This window comes from Hyla sarda, chromosome 6 (assembly GCF_029499605.1).
Source record: "Hyla sarda isolate aHylSar1 chromosome 6, aHylSar1.hap1, whole genome shotgun sequence".
Classification (NCBI taxonomy): domain Eukaryota; kingdom Metazoa; phylum Chordata; class Amphibia; order Anura; family Hylidae; genus Hyla; species Hyla sarda.
Genome location: NC_079194.1, coordinates 139,620,130 through 139,645,050, shown reverse-complemented (window position 1 = coordinate 139,645,050; position 24,921 = coordinate 139,620,130). Strand labels below are relative to the sequence as shown.

Genomic DNA, 24,921 nt, shown 5'->3' with positions numbered 1-24,921 from the left:
AATGACGACAATTATATTACATATATTATATTTCCCATCACTGTATACATAACATAGTGTGAAATTGTGTATTCAGTTTCATAGACATAACAGTGTGAAATGTATTCAGTGTAATAGACATAACAGTGTGAAATGTGTATTCGGTGTCCTATACATAACATATAGTGTGAATTGTGTATTCGGTGTCCTAGACATAACATAGTGTGAATTGTGTATTCGGTGTCATATATATAACATATAGTGTGAATTGTGTATTCGGTGTCATATACATAACCTAGTGTGCATTGTGTATTCGGTGTCATATACATAACCTAGTGTGCATTGTGTATTCGGTGTCATATACATAACATAGTGTGAATTGTGTATTCGGTGTCATATACATAACATAGTGTGAATTGTGTATTCGGTGTCATATACATAACATAGTGTGAATTGTGTATTCGGTGTCATATACATAACATAGTGTGAATTGTGTATTCGGTGTCATATACATAACATATAGTGTGAAGTGTATTCGGTGTCATATACATAACATATAGTGTGAAGTGTATTCGGTGTCATATACATAACAGTGTGAATTGTGTATTCAGTGTCATATACATAACATAGTGTTAAGTGTATTCGGTGTCATAGACATAACATAGTGTGCATTGTGTATTCGGTGTCATAGACATAACATAGTGTGCATTGTGTATTCGGTGTCATAGACATAACATAGTGTGCATTGTGTATTCGGTGTCATATACATAACATAGTGTGAATTGTGTATTCGGTGTCATATACATAACATAGTGTGAATTGTGTATTCGGTGTCATATACATAACATAGTGTGAATTGTGTATTCGGTGTCATATACATGACATATAGTGTGAATTGTGTATTCGGTGTCCTATACATAACATATAGTGTGCATTGTGTATTCGGTGTCATATACATAACATAGTGTGAATTGTGTATTCGGTGTCATATACATAACATAGTGTGAATTGTGTATTCGGTGTCATATACATAACATAGTGTGAATTGTGTATTCGGTGTCATATACATAACATAGTGCGAATTGTGTATTCGGTGTCATATACATAACATATAGTGTTAAGTGTATTCTGTGTCATATACATAACATAGTGTGCATTGTGTATTCGGTGTCATATACATAACAGTGTGAATTGTGTATTCGGTGTCATATACATAACATAGTGTGAATTGTGTATTCGGTGTCATATACATAGTGTGAATTGTGTATTCGGTGTCATATACATAACATAGTGTGAATTGTGTATTCGGTGTCATATATATAACATATAGTGTGAATTGTGTATTCGGTGTCCTATACATAACATATAGTGTTAAGTGTATTCGGTGTCCTATACATAACCTATAGTGTGCATTGTGTATTCGGTGTCCTATACATAACCTATAGTGTGCATTGTGTATTCGGTGTCCTATACATAACAGTGTGAATTGTGTATTCGGTGTCCTATACATAACCTATAGTGTGAATTGTGTATTCGGTGTCATATACATAACATAGTGTGCATTGTGTATTCGGTGTCATATACATAACATATAGTGTGAATTGTGTATTCGGTGTCATAGACATAACATATAGTGTGAATTGTGTATTCAGTGTCATATATATAACATATAGTGTGAAATGTATTCGGTGTCCTATACATAACCTATAGTGTGCATTGTGTATTCGGTGTCATATATAAAACATATAGTGTGAATTGTGTATTCGGTGTCATATACATAACATATAGTGTGAATTGTGTATTCGGTGTCATATATATAACATATAGTGTGAAGTGTATTCGGTGTCCTATACATAACAGTGTGAATTGTGTATTCGGTGTCATATACATAACATATAGTGTGAATTGTGTATTCGGTGTCATATATATAACATATAGTGTGAATTGTGTATTCGGTGTCCTATACATAACCTATAGTGTGCATTGTGTATTCGGTGTCATAGACATAACATATAGTGTGAATTGTGTATTCGGTGTCCAATACATAACCTATAGTGTGAATTGTGTATTCGGTGTCCAATACATAACCTATAGTGTGAATTGTGTATTCGGTGTCCTATACATAACATATAGTGTGAATTGTGTATTCGGTGTCCTATACATAACATATAGTGTGAATTGTGTATTCGGTGTCCTATACATAACATATAGTGTGAATTGTGTATTCAGTGTCCTATACATAACCTATAGTGTGCATTGTGTATTCAGTGTCCTATACATAACCTATAGTGTGCATTGTGTATTCAGTGTCCTATACATAACCTATAGTGTGCATTGTGTATTCGGTGTCCTATACATAACCTATAGCCCTTCCCCAGCTCCAGTCTCCACCATCAGTAGGAATCCCATCCCCACCAGCACTATGTCTGCCCCTCCACAGATGCCGATCACACACCATGATATAGTAAACTCTACACTCCCGTATATAACCGGATAGTGACGCACATGAACGGACGGCTCCCTCCCGTACACCGGCTCCCCCGGGCGGTCATCACTCAGGATACACATACGTACAATATCAGCCGCCCATCCCCGGAGCCTGGGCCTCTTATCCGGCTCAGGGCAAAGACATCTCGGCCCGGAAGGACCTCACCCTCTCGAAGGCCTGAACTGCCTCATCTCCCTTCCCCCACCCCGAGCCTCACCTCTAGCCTGGCCGTGTTGGGCCGCTGCTTGCTGCTGTCACTGTGAAGAATTTGGGGACGCGGCGGGCTGGTTTCCTGCACGATGTTCGGGTCTCCGTCCCTCCCTCGGGCGGCGGCCGTTATTACCTCACTCGAACTCCGGCTCCAGGCAGCAGAAGAACCGCCCGGCAGAAGCTCGGCCACGACAGCTACGTGCGCGTCCACATGGGCCAGAGGCGCGCACAGCGCGGAGATCGGGGAGAATGGTGGCCGACGTAATGACGTAATGAGGCGCGGTCACGGCAGAATGTCACAAGGAGAACGGTAATGCGCATGCGTGGCCGGGAGCTGTTAAGGCGGGGTCGGAACAAGTTGGCGCTCGATAGGCCTCATTTATAAACCTACAAATGCTTACAATGTCCTCAGCTATTAAGAGGCCAGAGGGTGCCCATGTCCTCCATCCATCACAGACTGTGTTATTCTCATACCGTGGCCGCAGTGCCCTTTTACTATAAATATGTTTGGATGTGACGAGGCCTGCACTGTGTGGGTGGAGTCGGCAAACGACTAACCAATCAGATGAGGTTTGGGCGGGGCAATAGCGGATGCAGGGCCGGGCGGGGTATAAATAGACGTGCTGCTATTTCTGCTTCTCACACATACAGGGAAATGTGAGGAGGGATGAATCAGTGCATGTAAATACATGAAGTCATCGTCCTACTTGTAGACAGTACAGTGTATTGCCAGTCATATCTGTGTCCCTAACACGTCTGTGAGGAAGGCTCTAGAAGAGTATAAAGTACATTGTGTGCTACAGCTGGAAATCTGCATCCCTAACTATGCATACAGATTCCAACATTACATATTGCTATTTGAAAAGAATTGCATTATTAGAAGGAGTGATACAGGCACTGAAGAGGGTTGTCTGGGAACAGAGGGAGATATCAAAACCTGTGTAGAGAAAGAGTAGTGCAGCTGGCCATATCAACCAATCAGATTGCTGCTTACATTTGTTTTAAAGACACCTGTGAAAATGAAAGAAGCAAGCTCATTGGTTGCCATGGGCAACTGCACCAAGCTTTGTCTACACGGGTTTTGATATTGTAGTGGACTAATATAAACTGGTACAGGTCTGTAGTGCGGGTGACACGGATGACAACCATACTTACCTGATTCCTATCCGTGGTCCTGTTGTCACACTATCTTCCTTTGTATCTTCTTTTCCAGAGCAACTAGGAGCTTGGACCTTCCTGACGTCAGCGCTGCTGGTCCCCGCCTTGAGCAGATCTGGGGAACCAGCAGCAGTGACGTCAGGAAGCTCTGCCCGTGCCCCATGCCAGCTTTGGAACTAAAGATAGGGATGAAAATAGCAGGAACAGTATCAGGTAAGTATGGTTGTCGTTAGTGTCACTGGCACTACACACCTGTACCAACAGGTTAGTGCGGGTAAAATTGGTGACAGTTATCCTTTAACCACTTCTTAACGCAGCAAATTTTCATTTTTTTTTCCTACTCGCCTTTTAATGCAGGACCTCACTACTTTGTAGTGATACCTTTCATTTCACCATAAAATGTACAGCTAAACCAAACAATTATTATTTTTAGGGGTAAACTGAAAAAAAAAAAAAAAAAAACAACAGCCAGAAACCCACCTGTAATTGTGGACATCTATCGAGGTGCCACCCCTCCTATCCTCAGTCAGAAGGGACCGACCAATAGCAAGCCGGGGGCGGGGGGTTAAAGTTCAGTTCCCCCACTCTGCCCACCAAAGGTAGTCCGGGCAGAGGGGGAGAACTGTGCTGGGACCGGCGCTGTAGGTACCTTACCGGCAGCAATCCTTCTCTGTGCAGTGGCGGGTGGCGATCCTGGAGGGCCACAATTTACAGTGGTCTCTAAGCTGTAGCCCTCCAGATGTTGCAAAACTACAACTCCCGCCGTTTGTAGTTTGGGCATGCTGGTATTTGTAGTTTTGCAAGATTTAGAGGGGTACAGTTTGGAGATCACTGTGCAGTTTGCTGTCTGGGCATGCTGGGATTTGTAGTTTTGCAATATCTGGAGGTACACGGTTTGGAGATCACTGTGCGGTGGTCTCTAAACCGTGGCCTTCTAAATCTTGCAAAACAACAACTCCCAGCAAGCACGAACAGCAAATGGCTGTCTCGGCATGCTGGGAGTTGTAGTTGCATGCCTCCAGCAGTTGCATAACTAAATCTCCCAGCATGCCCTTTGGCAATCAGTACATGCTGGGAGTTGTAGTTTTGCAACAGCTAGAGGCACACTCGATGGAAAATACTGAGTTAGGTAACAAAACCTAACTCAAGGTTTTCCAACCAGTGTTCCTCCAGCTGTTGCAAAAGTACAACTCCCAGCATGCACAGTCTGAAAGTGCATGGCGGGAGTTGTAGTTTTGCACATTCACACGGGCGGGGGTTTAAAGTGAGTTTCCTGCTTCAAGTTTGAGCTGCAGCAAATTTTCCACCGCAGCTGAAACTCCTAGGGGGAAACTCACCGTAAACCCCCGCCTGTGTGAATGTACCCTAAAAACACTACACTAAATAAAGGGTAAAACACTACATATACACACACACACGTACACTGTCTCCTTCCCCCCCTCAATAAAAATGAAAAATGTCTTACGGCAGTGTTTCCAAAACGGAGGCTCCAGCTGTTGCAAAACAACAATTCCCAGCATTTCCGGACAGCCACTGACTGTCCAGGAATGCTGGGAGTTTAGCAACAGCTGGAGGCACCCTGTTTGGGAATCACTGGCATAGAATTTTTTCGGTAGCAGAGACAATTGTAACACTTGAATCCGAGTCCGCCCCTATGCAAATCCCTAATTTAGGCCTCAAATGCACATGGCATTTTCTCACTTCGGAGCCCTGTGATATTTCAAGGAAACAGTTTCGGGTATTTCTGTACTCAGGAGCAATGGGACATTTCGGCCTTAAAGGGTTACTCCGGCGCTAAGACATCTCATCCCCTATCCAAAGGATAGGGGATAAGATGCCTGATCGCAGGGGTCCCGCTACTGGGGACCCCCGTGATCTTTGACGCAGCACCCCGATACCATCAGCCCCTGGAGCATGTTTGCTCCAGGATTGATGACTGCCGATCATGGGGTCGGAGTATTGTGACGTCACGCTCCGCCCCCTCAATGCAAGCCTATGGGAGGGGGCGTGACAGCTGTCACCTGCTCCACGGTCGCTTTGGCAATCCTCTTGTATGGTCTAGGTTTATAGATGAACAGTTTCCGGCACTGGAAGTGATATTTTCCTTGTTTTCTCAGCGGGATAAAGATACTGTACTGGCAGTAGGAAACTGTATTTGTGCGGAGAAAAATGATGCCAGCACTCACCCGTTCGGAGATGAAAATTGCGGTGTATTTATTGAGGAATCACGGCAGTGATCTCGATTGAACTTGTCCCATTTCGTTGTTTTAAAGGGGTACTCCGGTGGAAAACTTTTTTTTTTTAATCAACTGGTGCCAGAAAGTTGAACAGATTTGTTAATTACTTCTATTAAAAATCTTAATCCTTCCAGTACTTATTAGCTCCTGAATACTACAGAGAAAATTATTTTCTTTTTGGAACACAGTGCTCTCTGTTGACATCACGAGCACAGTGCTCTCTGCTGACATCTCTGTCCATTTTAGGAACTGTCCAGAGCAGCATATGTTTGCTATGGGGATTTTCTCCTACTCTGGACAGTTCTTACAATGGACAGACAGAGATGTCAGCAGACAGCACTGTGCTTGTGATGTTAGCAGACAGCTCTGTGTTCCAAAAAGAAAATAATTTCCTCTGTAGTATTCAGCAGCTAATAAGTACTGGAAGGAATAAGATTTTTTAATAGAAGTAATTTACAAATCTGTTTAACTTTCTGGCACCAGTTGATAAAAAAAAAAAAAAAAAAAAAGTTTTCCACCGGAGTACCCCTTTAACCTCTTAAGGACCCAGGACGTATGGGTACGTCCTGGGTCCCGGTCCTGCGATATAACGCGGGGTCACATGGTAACCCCGCATCATATCGCGGCGGGCCCGGCGTCCTAGTGAAGCCGGGACCCGCCTCGAATAGTGCGCGGCACTGATCGCTATGCCGCGCGCTATTAACCCTTTAGCCGTGGTTAAAAACGAAAGTAAAAGTGCCCGGCTAGCTCAGGGAGCTGTTCGGGATCGCCGCGGTATAATTGCGGCATCCCGAACAGCTGTAGCGCAGGAGGAGGTCTTCTTACCTTCCTTCCTGTGCTGTCCGATCGCCGAATGAATGCTTCAAGCCTGAGATCCAGGCTTGAGCATTCAATCGCTGAAAACACTGATTGATCCATTCCTATGGAGATGGATCAATCAGTGTAAAAGATCAGTTAATGCAATGTTAGCCCCCTATAGGAGCTATAATATTGCATAAGAAAAGTGTATCATTAACCCTTTCAATTATCCCTTCCCCTAATAAAAGTTTGAATCACCCGGCATTTCCAAAAAAAAAAAAAAAATATGTAAATAATAATAAAAATAAACATATGTGGTATCGCCGCGTGCGGAAATGTCCAAATTATAAAAATATACCGCTTTTTAAACCCCTCGTTCAATGGCGTACGCGCAAAAAAATTCCAAAGTCCAAAATAGCGCATTTTTGATTACTTTTCATACCACAAAAAAGTGAATAAAAAGTGATCAAAAAGTCTGATCAGAACAAAAATGATACTGCTAAAAACTTCAGATGACGGCGCAAAAAATGAGTCCTCATAGCGCCCTGAACACAGAAAAATAAAAAAGTTATAGGGGTCAAAAGATGACCATTTTAAACGTATAAATTTTCCTGCATGTATTCATGATTTTTTTCGCAAGTGATACAAATTCAAACCTATACAAGTAGGGTATCATTTTAACTGTATGGACCTACAGAATAAAGATAAGGTATCATTTTTGACAAAAAATGTACTGCATAAAAACAGAAGCCCCCAAAACTTACAAAATAGTGTTTTTTCATCAATTTTGTCGCACATTGATTTTTTTCCCGTTTCACCGTAGATTTTTGGGTAAAATGACTAATGTCATTACAAAGTAGAATTAGTGACGCAAAAATTAAGCCATTATATATAATTTTAGGTGAAAATTTTTAAGAGATATGATTTTTTAAAGTTAAGGAAGAAAAATTGAAAATGAAAAAACGGAAAAAGCCCGGGTCCTTAAGGGGTTAATTTAATTTTGTTGTTTAAAAATGCATTTTTCAAGTTTATCGAAGAAAGCTTTCGTCTCAGTTATGCGGTTCCTTAATTCAATTTTACTTTTGGATAATTTGGTAGTTACCCTTTCATTTTATTTTTAGATAGTACAAGTTTGAAAATGAACAACAAAAAAAGTACTGGTTAAATATCCCTGGCCCAGTAGGGAACTATGAGTGCAACAATATTTATACAACAGATTCTCCCCAAGAAAAAACAATCAAGTCGGCGTCACAAACAGGGGTACTCCACTTCTCAGCGTTTGGAATAAACTGTTCCGAACGATGGAGCTGGCGTTGGGAGCTCGTGATGTCATACCCCTACCCCCTCATGACGTCATGTCCCGCCCCTCAATGCAAGTCTATTGGAGGGGGCGTGATGGCTGTCACGCCCCCTCCCATAGACTTGCATTGAGGGGGTGGGGCGTGATGTCATGAGGGGCGGGGACAGTACCCCTTTAAGGACTTAATCACTTGCAGGACTGCTTTTGTGATTTACTGCATGAAATGAATGCCCTTGTCAAACGTAGGATCTACAATCCGCCCTCTGTTCATGAGGTTCAGAGAGCATCTCCGTTTATCCCAGCTGGGAACAAGGGGGGACATTTATCAAAACCTGTGTAGAGGTGAAGTGGTGCAGTTGCCCATAGCAACCAATTAGATAGCTTCTTTCATTTTTCAGAGGCCTTTTTAAAAATGAAAGAAGCAATCTGATCGGTTGCTATGGGCAACTGTGTCACTTTTTGATATATCTCCCCCAAGGAGTACCACGACTTGCAGAATACATACAAGAACATTATAATGGAAATTCAGAAGTGCTTACCTTTTTTGTACTTGAATCAGTGACTTCCATCTCTTCGGGCAAAGACCGGCGTACAGACCTTCTACAAAGAGAAGCACGATGGATATCAAGACTAGATGCAACGATTCCCACGGGATTTAACAGAAAAGATGAATTTAACGTTTTCTGCTAACATATTTTTCTGCTCCCATATAGGTCCAAGCTGCAGTTCTGTACTGTGATGCTTTATGTATTCTGCCTTCCACTCTTCTTTTTTGTTGGTTTGATTTTTTTTTCTTTCTCTTTCGTCATCTGCCCTATTAGTCTGCTATTGCAGCTGGCAGAATGAGGCAAATTTCTTGTACGTGTTACGTCACTAGCCAAAGTCCTCCCTGGCGTGTGATTGACATAGGCCTCACGGTTACTACATTTACCTGTCCGTGCACACCTATCTGTAAGGCATGACCAAGTGGGTTTGCCCGTGAAATGGCGCAGTTGCTGCACAAGCTCGACTGAGCTCAATTTTCCTCTCCTCCTCCATACATAACTGTACTGAAGTGATTCTTCAATAAATACACCAAGATTTTCATCTCCGAACGGGAGAGTGCTGGCATCATATTTCTCTGCACAATTTTCCTCTTGTATGGTCTGCTTTCTGGCAGACAATACAATTAGATTGCCCATATCACTGATCAGTGCTATGCCAATGCCTAGCACTGAACAGTAATAGTCCCCTACTTCAAATAAAATAAAATATATATCATTATAATTAATTAATAAACATATTTGGTATCGCGGCGTGGATAAATGCCCGAACTATTAAAATATAATGTTAAATGGGCACTATCATCATCTTTATTTTTTGATATGTTGTAGTACTTATATACTACAACATATCACTAATATACTGTATTTCTATTATTTGTTTTTTGAGGGTAAATTATTGTAATTTGCTCTTGAAATCTGTCCACTAGGGTCTCCCTCCTAGTGGCCGGCTGCAGCCTGCAGCCTGAATCTCAGTGCCACGCTGATGCTCCAGGACTGTACATGTCCTGTATGGGTAAATCTGATCTGAGATCTAATTTCACTTGGGGAAATGAATAAAATCTACCAAATAGGATTTATCAAGGAGAGGGGGTAGTTCAGATGATTCTGTGGCCAAATTGTGGTGGGAGGTGATTGGTGTGTCTGCTCATGCAGCCTTGTCTAGGAGTCATCTATTGTCCATGACTCATGGACAAGCTGATGCTGGTGCAGGACTGGTTAGTGTCCCAGTAGGTATGGGGATCCCTAGTGGTGGGATTTTCAGGAGCTGTTTTCTTTATTAAATATTTCGCCACACTTTTTATTTTTTTTTTGCCTCACTGTACATTTTATGGTCAAATGAATGATGTAATTACAAAGTAGAATTTGTCCCTCATAAACAATCCCGGACGGAGTCCGATAGTGACTACGGTAGGCTAATCTCCAAAAATACTAACAAAGTTTGCTTACATTAACAAAGCTTGCTTACAGATATGGCCTTTCTATAATGTGTTCTAAATAGTGATATGACTGCTGCTGTCTGCCCTACATGAGTCTTAACCACTTAGGGACCCAGGGCGTACAGGTACGCCCTCGCTCCCTGGTACCTGTACGCCCTTGGGAATTTCGGTCTCCGCTGCGCGCCGGGTGGGGATCGGACCGGGATGCCTGCTGAAATCATTCAGCAGGCATCCTGTGACAATGCCCAGGGGGGTCCTGAGACCCCCCATGTTCGCAATCACTGCAAATCGCCGGTCAACTCAGACCGGCAATCTGCGGCGATTCCGGGTCATACGGGTCTCCGGTGATCCAGAAAATAAGGGGGATCGGGGCTGTCCAAGACACCCACGATCCCCCTGAAGGGATAGGAGTGAGGTGCCAGGGGTGCCACCCCTCCTATTCCTGCTATTGGTCAGTCAGAAGTGACTGACCAATAGCAGATCGGGGGCGGGAGGGTTTAAGTTCAGTTTCCCCGTTCTGCCCACCCACAGTAGTCCTGGCAGAACGGGGGGAACTGTCCTGCGACCGGCACCGGAGGTCACTTACCATCGGCAGTGGCGACCAGCGGCGGTGGCAGCAGGCGGCGATGACGTGCGGCTGGCTCCCTGGTGCAGACTACGGAAGCCGGTGGGTTGGCTAGCAACATCTGGAGGGCTACAGTTTGGAGACCACTATACAGTGGTCTCTAAACTGTAGCCCTCCAGATGTTGCAAAACTACAACTCCCAGCATGCCCAGACAGCTGTTTGCTGTTTGGGCATACTGGGATTTGTAGTTTTGCACCCGCTGGAGGGCTACAGTTTGGAGATCACTGTGCAGTGGTCTCTAAACTGTGGTTCTCTAGATCTTGCAAAACTACAACTCCCAGCATGCCCACAGAGCAGTTTGCTGTCTGGGCATGCTGGTATTTGTAGTTTTGCAACATCTGGAGGGCCACAGTTTGGAGATCACTGTGCGGTGGTTTCTAAACCGTGGCCCTCTAAATCTTGCAAAACTACAACTCCCAGCATGCACCAACAGCAAGCGGGAGTTGTAGTTGTGTACCTCCAGCTGTTGTATAACTACATCTCTCAGCATGCCCTTCAGTGATCAATACATGCTGTGAGTTGTCGTTTTGCAACAGCTGGAGGCACACTGGTTGGAAAATACTGAGTTAGATAACAGAATTTAACTGAAGGTTTTCCCCTTCCCGCAGACCAGAGCAGAAGATGACCGATAATCCTGATCAGTGCTGTGTCCTATACATAGCACTGAACAGGATTAGCAATCGAGTGATTGCTTTAAATAGTCCCCTATGGGGACTATTAAAGTGTAAAAATAAAAGTAAAAAAAAAAAAAAAAAAAGTAAAAAAATGTGAAAAACCCCCTCCCCCAATAAAAACGTAAATTGTACCATTTTCCCTATTTTACCCCCAAAAAGTGTAAAAAAAAAAAATTTTATATACATATTTGGTATCGCCGTGTGCGTGAATATCCGAAATATTAAAATAAAATGTAAATGATCCCGTACGGTGAACGGCGTGAACGTAAATAAAAAAAAGAAGGCCAAAATAGCTGCTTTTTTTATAACATTTTATTCCCAAAAAAATTTATAAAAAATGTAATAAAAGTTTTGTATAAGCAAATATGGTATTAATAAAAAATACAGATCGCAGTGCAAAAAATGAGCCCTCATACCGCCGCTTATACGGAAGAATGAAAAAGTTATAGGTCTTCAAAATAGGGGGATTTTAAACATACTAATTTGGTTAAAAAGTTTGCGATTTTTTTTAAGCGCAACAGTAATAGAAAAGTGTATAATCATGGGTACATTTTAATTGTATTGACCCAGAGAATAAAAAACACATGTAATTTTTACCATAAATTGTACGGCGTGAAAACAAAACCTTCCAAAATTAGCAAAATTGCGGTTTTCTTTTTAATTTCCCCACACAAATAGTATTTTTTTGGTTGCGCCATACATTTTATGAAAAGTGAGTGATGGCATTACAACGGACAACTGGTCGCGCAAAAAACAAGCCCTCATACTAGTCTGTGGATGAAAATATAAAAGAGTTATGATTTTTTGAAGGGGAGGAGGAAAAAACGAAAACGTAAAAATAAAATTGTCTGAGTCCTTAAAGGAGTAGTCCAGTAGTGAACAAGTGGTGAACAACTTATCCCCTATCCTAAGGATAGGGGATAAGTTGCAGATCGCGGGGGGTCCGACCGCTGGGGCCCCCCGCGATCTCCTGTACGGGGCCCCGAGAGCCTGCGCGAAGGGGGCATGTCAACCCCCGCACAAAGCGGCGGCCGACACGCCCCCTCAATACAACTCTATGGCAGAGCCGAAGCGCTGCCTCCGGCAATCTCCGGCTCTGCCATAGCAATGTATTGAGGGGGCGTGTCAGCCGCCGCTTCGTGCGGGGGTCGACACCTGCTATCTGGCCGGAGAGCCTGGCCCCCGTACAGAGAGATCGCAGGGGGCCCCAGCGGTCGGACCCCCTGCGATCTCAAACTTATCCCCTATCCTTAGGATAGGGGATACGTTTTTCACCACTGAACTACCCCTTTAAGGTCCAAATGGGCTGAGTACTTAAGGGGTTAAACAGGGTTGAAGAACAGCTGAGGAGTAAGCACTGTGCAGATTTTGGAAAATGGTGTACAGTATCTGGTTGGAATGATCCAGCAGTTAGATGTCAGTTCAGACCAGTGGCGTCTCCAGCATTCATATTTGGGGGGGGGGGGGGGGGGGGACATGGGGGCCAGTGACAAAAGTGGGGGGGGGGGCAATTTTAAAACGTGAATCTCTCTCTCTCTCTCTCTCTCTCTCTCTCTCTCTCTCTATATATATCTATAGGGATGTCCCAATACCATTTTTGTAAGACCGAGTACCGATACTTACATTTTAGTACTCGCCGATACCAATTACGAGTACTTTTATTTATTTTATTTATTTATTTATATAGCGCCTACAGATACCGCAGCGCTTTTTCTTATTTTAAAGGGAATCTGACACCAGGGTGACCCGGTTTCTGGCACTGCTTACTGTGCTGATATGTGGGTCCTTGTTGTGTACAATGGAGGCGGCTGCTGTAGTATGAGCCAAGATTTATCTTCTCCATTGGACAGAACAGGGAATTTGCATTGGCGGCAAGACCGATGACCACATGGTGAGCAGCTGTAGAAACCGGGTCACCTGCACTATCTACCTATAAATTCAAGTTAGTGCAGGTGACTCTGCTGTAAGATTGCCTTTAATAGGAGGTAGTATCCCCTTGCAGTCATTCATAGCAGCCCCCCCTGTACACAGCAGGCCCCCCTCCCTTGTAGACAGCAGCCCCCCCCCCTTTAGACAGCAGCAGGAACCCCTTTATACAGCAGCAGCCCCCCCCCCATAAACAGCAGCAGGGACCCCTTTAGACAGCAGCAGGGACCCCTTTAGACAGCAGCAGGGACCCCTTTAGAAAGCAGCAGAGCCCCCCTTTAGACAGCAGCAGGGACCCTTTGTAGACAGCAGATGGGCCCCTCTTTAGACAGCAGCAGGGCCCCCTTTAGACAGCAGCAGGGACCCCCTTTAGACAGCAGCAGGGACCCCTTTAGACAGCAGCAGGGACACCTTTGGACAGCAGCAGGGACCCCTTTAGACAGCAGCAGAGCCCCCCTTGTAGACAGCAGCAGAGCCCCCCTTGTAGACAGCAGCAGGGACTCCTTGTGGACAGCAGCAGGGACCCCTTTAGACAGCAGCAGGGACCCCTTGTAGACAGCAGCAGGGACCCCTTGTAGATAGCAGCAGGGACCCCTTGTAGACAGCAGCAGGGACCCCTTTTAGACAGCAGCAGGCCCCCCTTGTAGACAGCAGCAGAGAACCCTTGTAGACAGCAGCAGGGACCCCTTTAGACAGCAGCAGGGACCCATTTAGAAAGCAGCATAGCCCCCCTTTAGACAGCAGCAGGGACCCCTTTAGAAAGCAGCACGGCCCCCCTTTAGACAGCAGCAGGGACCCCTTTAGACAGCAGCAGGGACCACCTTTAGACAGCAGCCCCCACCCTTGTAGACAGCTCTCCTGCAGCTGTACTCTGTCGTGTGCTGCCGCTCCACTGCCCCGTTCTCCAGTCCTCCCGTCCCCATCATGGCATCCTATGGAGGAGCATGTGACATATACATCACTCTGCTTCCTCCGTAGCCGTAGCGTTACGCTGGGCGCGGGGGAGGAGGTGGAGTGACGTGTGTGTCACATGCTCCTCCATAGAACAATGATGCATGCAAATGGATAGTATCAGCCCCGATACCGATACTAGTATTGGTATCGGGACATCCCTATTTATTTAAAATTGGGGGGGCACAAGGGGGGCACGGCCTGATCTAGGGGGGGCCATGGCCCCCTCTGCCCCCCCCCCCTAGCGACGCCACTGGTTCAAACTAGGATTATCTGATGCTTTTAAGGATATCCTTGTAAGCTATCCATCACTTGACTTAGGCCATGACTTTAGCGGTACGACTTGACAGATGTTTAAGAGAGAGAAGACTTGAACGGTCTGTTTTTCTGTTTCTCACTCTCCTTCCTCCATGTTATTTTCTTTACCTATCTCTCATGTCTCTTCTGAGAATCCCATAAAAATACGGAAATTGTCATCCCAGGAGAGAAAATCTATCCGGAAGAAGAGCAAGTCATGCTCCAAACGTCAGCAGCCAGGAAACGCCGAAGCCTAAATGATAATCGGGGAAATCATTTAGGCGCACAGGTATCTCCAAAATGATCTTCTCAACTCTTGTTACCAGGCCAAATATTATTGTTGATTCAGGTTCTGCTGCTAATTTTGCTGATCTTGTCACGGCAAGTGCTCCGGTCCGGCGCTCGCAACCTCCTTCCCTCAGCGGGACCGCGATTCGCATCGCGGGACGTGCCCGCATGCGAAGCACGGCCCGTTCGTTACCTGCTGCTGCCCGGCTCTCAGGTTCCCTGCGTGCGCACCCCCGCCTCCACTAATTGGAGCTTGGCCCTTCCCATATGTTATTTAAGCCGGCTCCTCCCCCTCTTCCCTGCCAGAGCTTCAGTGCCCCTAGACTGAGATTAAGCGTTCCCTATTGTCTGTTTGCCTTACCTGTATATTTGACCCTTCCGCTACGTTATTTCACTACGCACCTTTGCTGCCTGCCTTGATCTTCTGCTAAGTCACACTACGCCTCTGCCTCATCCGTTTGTACCTCATCTTGCCCAGCTACCTGTGTGGTCGAGTGGTATCGGGGCTAGCGACCTGGGTGTCGTCTGCCGCAGCAAGCCCATCCTGCCTTGTGGCGGGCTCTGGTGGAGACCAGCGGAACCTTAGACTCCGCTCCCCGATACAGCCCGTTTCATCTGCCACACTAGTTGGAGGATCCATATCCAGCATCGTTACAGCAAGATCCGGCCATGGATCCTCCGGAGATTCCTCTGCCTGATAATGTGGATCTCGCTTAGGCAGCAGGCACAACAGTTAAGCCAATTGTCCGCCATGATGCAGCAGTTGCTGTCTGCTCAACAACCGCAGCAGCCAATGCCTCCTCCTGCTCCAGTGTTGCCTCTCACACCTGCAGTCATCTCGGGATCTAAGCTCTGTTTGTCTCTTCCTGAGAAGTATGAAGGGGATTCCAAGTCTTGCCGTGGTTTCGTGACACGGTGCTCCATGCACATTGAACTCATGGTGGAACAGTTCCCTACGGAACGAGCTAAGTTGGCCTTTGTCGTCTGTCTCCTAACTGGAAGGGCCTTGGCCTGGGCAACTCCGCTATGGGATCCCAGTGATCCACTCACAACTAATCTCCAGGCTTTTCTGACAGAATTCCGGGGTGTCTTTGAAGAACCTGCTTGAGCTTCTTCCACTGAGACGGCTTTGCTGAGTCTTTCCCAGGGCAGCTCCTCTGTGGGCGAGTATGCCATTCGATTTCGCACCCTGGCATCGGAGTTATCTTGGAATAATGAAGCTCTTTGCGTCACTTTCAAGAGAGGACTTTCTAATCATATCAAGGATGTCCTCGCTGCCCGAGAATTGCCATCTATCCTAAATGAACTCATACAGTTGGCATCTCGGACTGAACGACGTAAGGAACTACATCAAGAAAGGGAGTCTGCACGATCTCTGCGCTTTCCCCGCCTGACACCTGTCTTCCAGCACCCACCACAACCTTCTACGTTGCCTCCCGCAGTGGAGGCTATGCAGGTGGACCTGTCTCGCCTGACCCTGCAGGAAAGAACTCGCCGACAAGCTGAGAATCTTTGCCTCTACTGCGCCAGTGCAGATAATTTCCTCAGAGATTGTCCTCTGTGTCCACCGTCACAGGGAAACGCTCGCACCTAGGGTTTTGTGGGAGAGGCCACCCTAGGTGTGAATAGGTTCTTTCTCTATCCTCCAAAGAGACTATTTCCATTCTTGCTCTCCTGGACTCTGGTTCCGCTGGAAATTTTATTGATGCCTCCCTAGTACATAGGTATTGTCTGCCAGTATCTCGCCTTGTGAAGCCTTTATACATCTCATCAGTCAATGGAGAAAATCTGGACTGTACTGTCTTATTCCGCACAGAACCCTTATCTATGCAAGTTGGAGTTCTGCATAAGGAAAAATTGTCCTTCTATGTACTTCCTCATTGTACATCCACTGTTCTACTTGGCCTTCCTTGGTTGCAACTATATGCCCCGCATCTTCATTTGAAAACTGGAGAAGTACTTTGTTGGGGAACCTACTGCTATAACAACTGTTTTCATACCCTTCTGTCCAAGTTGGTGTCTCCTTCTACTCCTCTATCAGGTTTATCATAGTTACTTCTGGACTTTGCTGACGTCTTCAGTGAAAAGCAAGCTGAAGTTTTACCACCACATGATCGCTACGATTATCTTATCGACTTATTGCCCAGCACCACACCTCCTCGGGGCAGAATTTACCCTTTGTCTGTTCCTGAAACTCAGGCCATGTCTTCTTAAATCTTCAGAAAGGATTTATCAGGATGTCGTCCTGCCCTGCCGGAGCTGGATTTTTCTTCGTGGAAAAAAAAGACAGATCTTTGCGGCCTTGCATCGACTACTGTGCCTTGAATAAAATTACTGTCAAGAACCGCTATCCACTTCCATTGATCTCGGAATTGTTCAATCGTCTGCGTGGTGCCAGGATTTTCTCCAAACTTTACCTTCGTGGGGCCAATAATTTGATCCGTATACGTGAAGTCGACGAATGTAAGACCGCGTTTAATACTCGTGATGGACATTTCGAGTATCATCTGATGCCATTCAGACTCTGCAATGCTCCAGCAGTCTTCCAGGAGTTCCTCAATGATATATTTCGTGACCTCCTTGTCATTGTTACGCCAAGCGCTCGCGGCGTTCGCCTTCTTGCAGCGCCCCGGTCAGACCCGCTGACCGGGAGCGCTGCATTAATTTTACCGGCGGGGATGCGCCCTGCATAGCGGGACACGCCCGCTCGTGGCTCGCATCCCGGTCTCCTCACCCGTCCTGTTCCCCGACGGCTCAGTCCCAGCGCGCGCGGCCCCGCTCCCTAGGACGCGCGCGGGCTCTCTGCGATTTAAAGGGCCAGTGCGCCACTGATTGGCACCTAGCCCAATTAGTGCTCACACCTGTGCCCTCTCTATATAACCTCACTTCCCCTTCCCAGTATTGCCGGATCTTGTTGCCTTGTGCCAGTGAAAGCGTTTCCTTGTATGTCCCAAGCCAGTGTTCCAGACCCTCTGCCGTTGCCCCTGACTACGATCCTTGCTGCCTGCCCTGACCTTCTGCTATGTCCGACCTTGCTCTTGCCTAACCCCTTGTACCGCGCCTTTCTCAGCCGTCAGTTGGGGTTGAGTCGCTATCGGGTGGAACGACCTGGGGGTTACCTGCCGCTGCAAGTCCATCCCGCTTTGCGGCGGGCTCTGGTGAAAACCAGTAACCCCTTAGACTCCGTTTCCCTGGTACGGCCCACGTCATCACCCCACTGACACAGAGGATCCACCACCAGTATCCTCACAGTATCCGGATCCTGACAGTCATGCTTCGCACTTCGGCCGCCTGCACCATCCGCGAGTGCATTGTTCCCTTGTCCCCAGCTGCCGGCGGGGCTGGGATTTGCATCGCGGGACGCGCCCGCATACGAATCACAGCCTGTCACTCAACTCTCTCTCCTGCCTCTGCTGTATCTCAGCTCTGGCGCGCGCGCGTGCCCCCGTCCCTTAGGGCACACACACGCGCCGGAGCTTCAAAATTTAAAGGGCCAGTACACCCATAATTATTGTGTACATCTGACACCATTCTATAAGTCCATGCACCTCCTACGCTTCATTGCCGGATCTTCAGTGCCCCTAGTCTGAGATTAAGCGACCCTTATAGCCTGTCAGCTGTATATCCAGACCTTCCACTACATTATTAGACTCTACATCTTTGCCACCTGCCTTGACCTTCTGCTACATTTGACTACGCTACTGCCTTATCCTTCGGTACCTCGTCTTGCCCAGCTACCTGTGTTGTCGAGCCATATCGGGGGTAGCAACCTGGGTGTCGCCTGCCGCAGCAAGCCCATCCTGCCTTGCGGCGGGCTCTGGTGAAGACCAGTGGCACCTTAGACTCCGCTCGCCGATACGGTCCAAGTCATCAGCCACACAGGTTAGAGGATCCACATCCAGCTCCGTTACACTCCTATACTCCTGTGTCGTTGTCTACTTGGACAACATTCTCATCTACTCACCCAATGTCCAGACTCCTCGCTCTAACCTTCTCCAATTTTACAGTATCTCCGAAACAATCATCTCTATGCTAAACTTGAGAAGTTTACTTTCGAAAAAACAGCCTTCCATTTCTCGGGTATATCGTTACCAATCAGGGTCTTCAAATGGATCCTAACAAGTTGTCCACAGTACTGGACTGACCTTGACCTTTTGCTAAGTCCGACTACGCCTCTGCCTCATCCATCTGTACCTCGTCTTGCCCAGCTACCTGTGTGGTCGAGTCGTATTGGGGGTAGTGACCTGGGTGTCACCTGCCGCAGCAAGCACATACTGCCTTGCGGCAGGCTCTGGTGAAGACCAGCGGCACCTATCAGTCCCCGATACGGCCTGTGTCATTTACCACACAGGTTGGAGGATCCACATCCAGCATCGTTACAGATCTGAATTTTATTAAGTCTTTGGATCTTCCCTTTAAATTGTTGGAAGATCCTATCCCCATTGCTGGAGTGGATTATACACCCTTGTCTGGGGGTTGTGTTTATTCTTCCACTCCAGAAGTGGGATTACTTATGGGGTTATTGCATTTTGAAAAAAAATCACTGATTTAACTCTTAAAGGGGCAGATCTGGTTAACTGATCTACGGAGGCAGAGGCAGCTTTAGAATATCTAATGGGGTGTTTCATCTCTGCACCAATATTAGTCCAACCAGATCAGACCAAGCCTTTTATTGTTGAAGTTGATGCTTCTGAAGTTGGTGCTGGAGCAGTATTGTCGCAGGGAACTACTTCATTGACTAGGTTATGGTCTTGGGCCTTTTTCTCTCGAAAATTTTCTGCTGGAGAACAGAACTATGATGTTGGTAATCGAGAGCTTTTGGCAATTAAGTGGGCCATTTTTTCGTGAAGGGTCAGTTCATCAGATTACAGTAATTACTGATCACAAAAATGTAACCTTCCATGAGTCTGCCAAGCGTCTCAATCCTTGTTAAGCCCGCTGGGCCTTGTTTTTTACTCAGTTTAATTTTGTCATTACTTATCGTCCGTCTGGGTACTAAGAATGTTCAGGCTGATGCCTTATCTCAGAGTTTTAGTGCCTCTCAGCCTATTGATTCTAATCCACAGACAATCCTCCCAGAGGGTGTGGTTATTTCATCAGTATCCTCAGATTAAACTTTTGAGATATTGAACAATCAAGGTTTGGTTCCTCCAGAGATTCCTAGAGGCAAGATCTTTGTACCCAGTCAGTTTCGTCTCCAAATTATTGAAGAATGTCATTGTTCCCCATATGCAGGTCATCCTGCATTTCAGGGTACAAGGAAATTGCTTCAAAGGAAATTCTGGTGGCCAATTCTCAACAGGGATGTGGAGGCTTTTGTTGTTGCTTGTGAAATTTGTGCTCGAGCAAAGACTCCTCAGACATGTTCCGCACGAGAGTTGTGTCCATTGTCTATTCCCAATAGGTCCTGGACTCATAATTCTATGGATTTTATGACTGATCTGCCTCCATCTGAGGGAAAGACTGTTCTATGGGTGGTGGTAGACAGGTTCAGTAAACAGTGTCATCTCGTTACTCTGAAAAATCTCCCTTTGGCCAAAATTCTTGCTAATCTATTTTGAAGACATGTTGTTAGGTACCATGGGGTTCCAGAAAATATTGTATCTGATCGAGGTGTACAATTTGTTTCCAAATTTTGGCAGGCTTTTTGTAAACAGTTGGGAGTTGAATTGTCTTGTTCATCTGCTTTTTATCCACAATCTAATGGTCAAACAGAAAGAATGAATCAGAATGTTGAACAACACCTTAGATGTTACGTGTCAGATAGGATGAATGGGTTTCTTTTCTGTCTCTTGCTGAATTTGCTTTGAATAATTGAGAGAATTCTTCTACTGGTATGTCACCATTCTGCCAGAAAGATACTGGCAGACACTGGAGTTGTGGTACTCTATTCTACTATAAAGAGATACTTATACAAATATGGTCTTCATGGAAGAGTCATCAGAAGAAAACCTCTTCTACATCCTCACCACAAAAATCAGTGTTTGAACTTTGCAAATGAACATATAGACAAGCCTGATGCATTTTGGAAACAAGTTCTGTGGACCGATGAGGTTAAAATTGAACTTTTTGGCCGGAATGAGCAAAGGTACGTTTGGAGAAGAAGGGGAACAGAATTTAATGAAAAGAACCTCTGTCCAACTGTTAAGCACGGGGGTGGATCAATCATGCTTTGGGGTTGTATTGCAGCCAGTGGCACGGAACATCTCACAAGTAGAAGGAAAAATGTATTCAATAAAATTTCAGCAAATTTTGGATGCTAACTTGATGCCATCTGTGAAAAAGCTGAAGGTATAGAGAGGATGGCTTCTACAAATGGATAATGATCCTAAACACAACTCCAAATCCACGGGGGATTACATCAAGAGGCGTAAACTGAAGGTTTTGCCATGGCCTTCACAATCTCCTGACCTCAACATAATTGAAAATCTATGGATAGACCTTAAAAGAGCAGTGCGTGACAGACAGCCCAGAAATCTCAAAGAACTGGAAGACTTTTATAAGGAAGAATGGGCAATGATACCTCAAACAAGAATTGACAGACACGTCAGCAACAGGTAAACCAGCGTTTCTCACTCTGAATATATTTTTTTCTTTGAATATCCCACACAACGTCTACGTGATTCAACAGAGTCCTGAGAGGGACCAGGTGCAGGAGAAGATTCTAAGGCAAACTTAGTATCGGTTAAAAAGCAAAATAGAGAGAAAGGAAATAAACACCTTTTTCCCGTGAGGTACAAATCTGGGGGAATATAGAAGAGTGAGGTGATTTAGAATCTTGTAGCAAATTTATCATATGGCTTGTGCAAATATGGTAAATTTAACACAATTTTGCCAGATTTGCACACCAGGAAATTGATACATGTCCTCCAATGTGTGAAGCGGTTTCCCATTGTATTTAAGAATTATGTATTTACTGTAAAATAGTTGATTTTTTGATAGCTATGTTCACATATAGCACCCATAGAATGGGCATTTTACGGGTGAAAAATCGAAGACACTGGCAGGAATCACTCAATATCTGGCCTGGGCATCACACACTGTATTTACTAACACACCACAGTGGCTGAAATCAAACAGCATTTACTGACACATCACTCAGACCGGGATCTCACATTTACTGACACATCACACAGGTGGAAATCTCATATTTACTGACACATCACACAAGCCAGGATCTCACTTTACTTACACATCACACATGCCGGTATCTAACGTTTACTGACACATCACACAGGTCTCGGTGTCACATTTACTGACACATCACACAGGTTGGGATCTCACATTTACTGACACATCACACAGGTTGGGATCTCACATTTACTGACACATCACACAGGTTGGGATCTCACATTTACTGACACATCACACAGGTTGGGATCTCACATTTACTGACACATCACACAGGTTGGGATCTCACATTTACTGAAACATCACACAGGCCGGGATCTCACATTTGCTGACACATTACACAAGCCGGGATCTCACATTTACTGACACATCACACAGGCCGGGATCTCACATTTACTGACACATCACACAGGCCGGGATCTCACATTTACTGAAACATCACACAGGTCGGGATCTCACATTTACTGATACATCACAAAGGCAGAGGTCTCACATTTTCTGACACATCACACAGCCTGGGATCTCACATTTACTGAAACATCACACAGGCCGGGATCGCACTTTTACTGACACATCACACAGGCCGGGATCGCACATTTGCTGACACATTATGCAAGCCGGGATATCACATTTACTGACACATCACACAGGCCGGGATCTCACATTTACTGACACATCACACAGGTCGGGATCTCACATTTACTGGCACAACACGCAGGCCAGGGTCTCCCATTTAATGACACATCACACAGGCAGGGATCTCACATTTACTGACACATCACACAGGCTGAGGTCTCACATTTACTGACACATCACACAGGCCAGGGTCACACATTTACTGACACATCACACAGGCAGGGATCTCACATTTACTGAAACATCACACAGCCTGGGATCTCACATTTACTGACACATCACACAGGTCGGGATCTCACATTTACTGACACACCACACAGGCTGGGATCTCACATTTACTGACACATCACACAGGCCGGGATCTCACATTTACTGACACATCACACAGGTCGGGACCTTACATTTACTGACACATCACACAGGCCGGGATCTCACATTTACTGACACATCACACAGGTCGGGATCACACATTTACTGACACATCAGCCAGGCCGGGATCTCGCATTTACTGACACATCACACAGGTCGGGATCTTGCATTTACTGACACATCAGGGTATCACATTTACTGACACATCACACAGGCCGGGATCTCACATTTACTGACACATCACACAGGCCAGGATCTCACATTTACTGACACATCACACAGGCCGGGATCGCACATTTGCTGACACATTACGCAAGCCGGGATCTCACATTTACTGACACATCACCCAGGCCAGGGTCTCACATTTAGTGATACATCACACAGGTCGGGATCTTACATTTACTGACACATCAGGGACTCATATTTACTGACACATCACACAGGCCGGGATCTCACATTTACTGACACATCACACAGGCCGGGATCTCACATTTACTGACACATCACACAGGTCGGGATCTCACATTTACTGACACATTACGCAAGCCGGGATCTCACATTTACTGACACATCACCCAGGCCAGGGTCTCACATTTAGTGACCCATCACACAGGCCAGGATCTCACATTTAGTGACACATCACACAGGCCAGGGTCTCACATTTACTGACACATCACCCAGGCCGGGATCTCGCATTTACTGACACATCACACAGGCCGGGATCTCACATTTACTGACACATCACACAGGCCGGGATCTCACATTTACTGACACATCACACAGGCCAGGATCTCACATTTACTGACACATCACACAGGCCAGCGTCTCACATTTACTGACACATCACCCAGGCCGGGATCTCACATTTACTGACACATCACACAGGCCGGGATCTCACATTTACTGACACATCACACAGGCCAGGATCTCACATTTACTGAAACATCACACAGCCTGGGATCTCACATTTACTGACACATCACACAGGTCGGGATCTCACATTTACTGACACACCACACAGGCTGGGATCTCACATTTACTGACACATCACACAGGCTGGGATCTCACATTTACTGACACATCACACAGGTCGGGATCTTACATTTACTGACACATCACACAGGCCGGGATCTCACATTTACTGACACATCACACAGGCCCAGGATCTCACATTTATTGACACATCACCCAGGCCGGGATCTCGCATTTACTGACACATCACACAGGTCGGGATCTTGCATTTACTGACACATCAGGGTATCACATTTACTGACACATCACACAGGCCGGGATCTCACATTTACTGACACATCACACAGGTCGGGATCCTACATTTACTGACACATCAGGGACTCACATTTACTGACACATCACACAGGCCGGGATCTCACATTTGCTGACACATTACGCAAGCCGGGATCTCACATTTACTGACACATCACCCAGGCCAGGGTCTCACATTTAGTGACACATCACACAGGTTGGGATCTTACATTTACTGACACATCAGGGACTCATATTTACTGACACATCACACAGGCCAGGATCTTACATTTACTGACACATCACACAGGCCGGGATCTCACATTTACTGACACATCACACAGGTCGGGATCTCACATTTACTGACACATCACCCAGGCCAGGGTCTCACATTTAGTGACACATCACACAGGCCAGGATCTCACATTTACTGACACATCACACAGGCCAGGGTCTCACATTTACTGACACATCACCCAGGCCGGGATCTTGCATTTACTGACACATCACACAGGCCGGCATCTCACATTTACTGACACATCACACAGGCCGGGATCTCACATTTACTGACACATCACACAGGCCAGGATCTCACATTTACTGACACAT

The 24,921-nt window shown here is 45.8% G+C and overlaps 1 protein-coding gene across 4 annotated transcripts in view; it reads right to left on the bottom strand.

Annotated features, from left to right (window-relative positions):
• The window catches only part of RHOA (ras homolog family member A), a 53,137-nt gene that overhangs the window by 26,210 nt on the left and 2,006 nt on the right, over nucleotides 1-24,921 (bottom strand). The window contains exon 1 of one of the 4 annotated variants that reach the window (XM_056525245.1): nucleotides 8,710-8,760. The exons of 1 other annotated variant lie outside the window; for it this stretch is intronic. The gene's annotated coding sequence lies outside the window, so the exon portion shown is untranslated. Of the gene's footprint in view, nucleotides 1-2,684; nucleotides 2,935-3,078; nucleotides 3,103-8,709; nucleotides 8,761-24,921 lie in introns of those variants that run through there. 2 more of the 4 variants (XM_056525246.1, XM_056525244.1) reach the window with 2 other exon arrangements.